At 51.2% G+C, this 6,000-nt stretch overlaps 2 non-coding genes across 2 annotated transcripts; both read left to right on the top strand.

The window, feature by feature from the left end:
• The first annotated feature begins 165 nt into the window (after positions 1 to 165).
• Positions 166 to 237, top strand: Trnaa-agc. The gene has a single exon. It is a non-coding gene; the product is annotated as a tRNA-Ala (tRNA).
• Positions 238 to 5,891: 5,654 nt separating this feature from the next.
• Positions 5,892 to 5,963, top strand: Trnaa-ugc. The gene has a single exon. It is a non-coding gene; the product is annotated as a tRNA-Ala (tRNA).
• The last annotated feature ends 37 nt before the right edge of the window (positions 5,964 to 6,000 follow it).

The raw sequence follows: 6,000 nt of genomic DNA, 5'->3' as shown, positions 1-6,000 counted from the left end.
GCCCCATCCCGGCCGCGGCCCTCCGGCGTCGCGCGGCGGTGCGGGGCCCCGGCTCGGAGGGGGGCACGCGGGGGCGTCGGATACAGAGAGCTCGGGAGCGCCCGCAGCCCTTGGTGCGGTCTGCAATTCAAAGGTCACGGTGTGTGAGGCACAGGCGTGCCAGCAGGGGGTGTAGCTCAGTGGTAGAGCGCGTGCTTAGCATGCACGAGGCCCTGGGTTCAATCCCCAGCACCTCCACAGGCCCTCCAGCTCTGCTCTTTTACTTCCGTTGACTCTGGAGTGGTAAGATTCCCTGCATTGCTCTCCGTTGACGCGGTGCATGTGTGTTTTCAGGAGTTGGCGCTCTCAGGGTGAGAGGACTCAAGCCCTGAACCAAGAGGGCTTTCCAGGCCTTCTCCAGGGTCCCCTTATGTCAGTGTCCTGCCTGAGGAGGACAAAGCATCACGGTCCTTTTCCTCCTCTCCCCATCCAAGCCTGGCATGGGACATCATTTCGGTCGCCAGTCCTGGTGCGGTGGTACTTCCAGCTCAGGAGGGGGTGGGCTCAGGGCAGGATCTCTCTCAGGGTCACTCGGCTGGAAGACTGCGCGGTGACACCCGGTGCGGAACGGTCTGACCCGTGTGCTGAGAGGGCTGTGAGCAGATGGCTCCCGCTCAGTTCCAAGGTTCCCTGCGGAGGCTGTTGCTTTGGTGGAAAATGAGCTCCTGGCTCGCAGGGCACTGTGGCCAACCCCAGGCCCCGGTTTCCCTGTCTAAACCACTCGGCAAACACTGACACAGGCAGAGGAATCCAACACTGCTGGCCTCTCCCTCAAACACTTCCGGCCTGTCCTTTCCCCCTCAGTGGTGTTTGCTGTGGTACATTACGTTTTCCTTAAGTTGTCCTACCCATTTTGAAGTCTGGCGGCATTAGATTCATTCACGTTGTCCTGCAACCTTCTCCACGCCTCAGCTCCAAAACCCTTTCCATCTTGCAAAACTGACACTCCGTATCTATTAAACCATAATTCCCTTCTCCCCTTCACCCAGCTGCTGGAAAGAGCCCCGCTGTTCTCTGAGTCTGTAACCTGACAACCCTAGAGCCTCACACAAGTGAAATCATACTGTCTTTCTGTTTCTGCCTTATTTCTCGTGTATTACAGTGTCCTCAAACTTTATCAGAATGGCCACACTGCAGGATGGCTTTCCTTTTAAAGGCTGGGTTTTTCATTTTATGTATACACCATTTTGCTTATCCATTCATCTATTGAAGGACACTTGTGTCACCGTCACAGTTCAGCCACTGTGGGTCACGCTGCCGGAAGCAAGGGTGTACAGATGTGTCAGGACCCTGCTTCCAGTTATTCTAGTATATACTCAGAAGCCAAGTGCTGGGTCACATGGTGGATTTAATTTTGGAAACCGTTTCATACTTTCTTCACCGTAGCTGTGCCATTTTACATTCTCACCAGCGGTGTACAAGGTCTCCAGTTTCTCTACGTTCTCATCAACACTTGTTTGCTGGATTTAAAAAGCGGGGGCTGTCCTAGTGCATGTGAGACAGTAGCTCACTATGGGAGTGATTCACATCTGCTTTATAACTACGGGTGCCGAGTAACGCTGCATGCCTATTGGCCGTTTGTACGTCACCTCTAGAGCAGTTTCTGTCCGGGTTGCCTGTTTTGATTCGCACTTTTCTGGTTGTTGACAGTTCCTCACATGATTTCCGAATATTCTGTGTCTTTTGTGCACAAACTTAGAAAATTTTCACGTGGTCCAATGTCAACTTTTTTTTCTTGTTTTGGAGCCTGGGTTTCACTATGTAGCTTCCGCTGACCTCAAGTTCTAGATGCTCCTGCCTCAGCCTCTCCAGCACTAGGATTACGGGTCTGTGTCACACCTGGCTTCCTCCTTCTCCTCTTTCTTATCTTTGCCTGTACCAAAGAAAACCTTGCCAAACTCAGCATTGTGAAACCTGTCCTTTGTTTTGGCCCAGCTTCGTTATTCTGTACGTGGGCATCTGTTTTTTCTGAAGAACTCCACACCGCCTAGCCCGTGCACCCTTGCTGGAAGTTATTTGACCACTCACGAAGGTTTATTTCTACACTCCGTTGGCCTAAGTCTGTGTCTGCAGTGTTGCCACAGTTTTCATGAGTAGGCTTTCGTTCATTTCACGGTGCACGAGGAACAGAAAAGAAAAAGTGTCAAAGGAAATGAAAGACCCTCGCGCCCTGGCCGACAGAGGCTGCATTCCAGAGGCGGCAACCGGGCAGCTCGGTGCCGGGCGAGCGTGGCCTGCAGAGGGCCGGGGCCCCAGGGGGAAGGCCGCAGTCCCCACCACGGGCGCCCTCATGGGCAGCGGCTGCTTCCCGACCCCTCCAGAGCTCGCTGCCCGAGGGACTTCAGGCTCCGGAGGGCCCGGACGAGCCCGCGAGGCGGGAGCCCCAGGTAAACGCGGTGGGCCGCCCCGCCTGGGAGCGTGTGCCAGGTCGCCGCCCTCCGGGTCCTGCTCTGCAGCTTCCAGGTCGGGGTACGTGTTGGGGTTCTGCGTGTCTCAAGGAAGAACTGTCGGGGACTTTTGTCCCACGGGAAGGTCCCACTCCGTTGCCCCCGAGTTCTGTGCTGTTAGCGGGTTGGGGCCATCCTGTCCTCAGGGAGCCGCAGCCGGGTTTGGTTTGAGGAGCAGTCACAGCTGTGTCCCGGCCTCAGCGAGGACCGCACAGAATCCGGGGCTGAGGCCGGGCTGGTGAGTGTAGACGCGGATCCTCCGGCGGCTTTAGGCTTGAGTCTGCGGTATGCATAGGAGTGGCCGGCTTGAATGCGATTCGTTGGGACGAGGACAATTAACAATGGCTGAACGTTTCACCTTTACCCACACTCTAAGGAAATGTCTGTAACCCAGCTTGGGTGCTTTTGTTAGCAGAGCATCCAGCTTTTGATTTCAGGGTCCAGAGTTCAAGTCCCTGTTTGAAAACAAAGTTAGAGGTTTTACATCCCATCTGTCAAGAAGCCCTTGAGCTCTGGGTAGGGAAATACTGATGGGAACTAACTTTAGGTGTCCAGCTCTGGACTTTGGGGAGGCGGGTATGGAGTGAGGTGATCAGGAGAGTGGATACAACCTCAGAAGTCATGTGCAGCCTCCTTGCTGGTGAAGCTATGCTACCTTTCACCACCTGCAGTACAGTAAAACCATTCTCCTCTGGCTGGCGATAGGTTGCTTTCTTTTTACCTGAAAGAAGGAGAGTTACTTTGGCTAATGGTTTCTAGGCATCAGTCTCATGGTTTGGTGCCAAGGTAGAAACTTCATGGCAGAAGGCGGAGCAAACATGCTTTGTTCTTGGTGGCCAGGAAGCACAGCCGAGGAACAGCACCAGAAAGGAAGGAGCAAGGAGCCAGACACCGTGCTCATGACCACCCAGGCACACCCACAAATGTGCTTATCAACCCCTCGCCGTTTCTTACGCCAGTCAAGTTGACACAGTTAAGGTTAGTGATCACATCTCACCACCTGCCAACCTGACACCCAGCACATCTTCTTGAACAAACGCCTGGTCTCCAAAGAAAGACAAAAGCAAGTTCATAATTCAATCTAATAGGGTGCAGCTATCCTGTGTATAACCAAAAATGCAATGATCTGTTGCCAAAGTATCAGTCGTCCCAGCATTGCTAAAATGTCCAAGTCAACGTCTCCTCAGAGACACAAGACAAACCCATATCCATGAACCCCTGTAAAAATAAGAAGGAAGTTACATAATCCCGAGGTGCAGTGGCATAGAGTAAACATTGCAAAAGGGAAGAGTAGGAGGATAGAAAAACCTTAGGCCACAGCAAGACAAACTCTGCACAGTAGACATTAAGTGCTGCAGCTCCGTATCTGTCATCTAGGGTTCATGGTGGTGAGATGCGAGCTCCAGAGGATTAAGGAGCCCCTACTCCCCGGCCTTGCTGTCATACCCCATACGGCCTCTCCCTTGATCTTGTTCCACTCTTGAGCTTTGGCTTTCCTGGGCAGCCGTTCACATTCCTAGCATCTCCAGCTTCCTAGGGTCTCCACTGCACATTCAGCTTTACCCTCACAGCTTCACACACTGCCCTCTCTGGGTGTCTTGCCTGGCCTCCCAGGCCTTCCTTTGATATCTAGGTAGAAGCCCTACAACTCTTGTATTCTGCCTGCATGAAAAACCAACATAACATGGACAGTGCCAGAGTCTGCTGCCAGCTTGTGCAGTAGCCAGCCCCCCTTGGGTCATGGTTGTAGCATCCACTGAGTGCCTACATGGATGAGCACTGTGAAATAAATCCCAGGTAACACATTCCCCAGGAGACCCTTTTGAGCAGGGATCCCAGCTACATCAGCAGCACACGGTTAGCATTCTATGGCCACAGTTTACACTGGAGCCCACCCTTAGCATTGTGCAGTTGATGGGTTTGGACAAATGAATAATAACCCATGATTACCATGATAATATGGTAGAGTACTTTTACTGACCTCAAACCTTCTGTGCCCTACCAGTTCATCAGTCCCTTCCTCTCCCCAACCAACACTTACCTTCTTACGATCTCCATAGTTTTGCCTTCTACAGAAGGTCATACAGTTAGTATTATAGTATACAGCCTTCCAAATAGGTTTCTTTCATCTAGCAATATGTAGAAGTTTTTACATGGCCTGAGATAGCCTTTCTTTTTAGCACTGCATGACATTCCATGGGTGTGCAACAGTTTACTTATTTGCCCACTGAAGGACATCTGGATTCCTTCCAAGTTTTAGGGATTAGTGACAAAGCTGGTAATAAACATCGGTATGCAGGTTGTTAGGTGAAAATAAGTTTTTAACTCCTTTGGGTAAATACTAAGGAGCTCAGTTGCCAGAGTTTATTATGGTAAAAGGATGTTTGAAAGAAACGGTTGTATTCTGTCCCACAGTGACTGTACTAGCTCGTGTTCCTCCTGCAGCGAGTGAGTGTTCCTGCTGCTCCACACCTTTTCATGCTCTGCGTACACTGCCCCTCATTCTTCCGTGCTGTGTATCTCAGCCTAAGCCCTTAGTGTAGTCACTGTAGCTACTTTAAAGCATCTGATAATTCAGCGTCCCGACCATCTCTGCTTCTGATCTTTGATGTCCATCTGTAAGCTGGGTTTCGTCCTGTTTGGTCTCATTCTTTGTTTTTGATGGCCTGTCAGGTGTTCTTCCTAGCTGATGTGATGTCCCAGGTAGACAGAGCTGCTGGGAATGGCTGTGGTACTGTGGTGATGGCTCTGCCGGAATAAACCTGTCCCCCTTTAGGCTGTGGATGTCAGGTATTTCATCCCAGCAGCGGGAAACTGACTAAGACACTTACGCCAGAAGTTTGTTCTAAATTGCCGTGGTCCAGATTTGTGTGTTAACCTTTAGCCTCTCTCATACACATTTATTCCACAGGTGGCAGGTTTGTTCACTACTGAGTTGTTTTCTTCTTAGAGCAGGAGGAGGGTCAGGCACATGACTGTCAGCACCCAAACTGGGAACCCGAGCCGGCTGCCTTCTGCCGGCTGCCGTAGCCCCTCACCCCAGGGCTCCTGCTCCCAGTTAGACTTCCTGTTATTACAACACGTTAGGAAATCTCCCAGCAGTTTGCCAGATTCATCCATTCTCTTCGTGCTGAGGCCGGTCTTTCCAGATGGCTCTTGATGGGAATGCTTGTATTTATAGTCCTGCTAGGGTAAAAGCAATTTTGCAGCCACAGTTCTAAACTGAGCGTGCTGTTTCACATGAACTCAAAACCTTCAGGGACATTAATTTACATAAACCTTTCTGACATTCGAGACCTTTATGTAAATTTGTCACAGTTCTTGCATAGCAAGCTGTTCAAAACGTGTTTCAGTCAAATGTCTAGAAAGAACAGCCCTTTTGTACAGTAGCACTGCCTCAGGGCTGGGGGTGTAGCTCAGTGGTAGAGCGCATGCTTTGCATGCATGAGGTCCCGGGTTCGGTCCCCGGCACCTCCAACTTCTTGTTTCTAGGTATCCATCTATATAGTCCTTG

Source organism: Chinchilla lanigera, unplaced genomic scaffold, assembly GCF_000276665.1.
Source record: "Chinchilla lanigera isolate Chin_1 unplaced genomic scaffold, ChiLan1.0 scaffold00064, whole genome shotgun sequence".
Lineage (NCBI taxonomy): Eukaryota > Metazoa > Chordata > Mammalia > Rodentia > Chinchillidae > Chinchilla > Chinchilla lanigera.
Note: the sequence above shows the minus strand (reverse complement) of the source record. Positions and strands in the feature narration are given on the sequence as shown.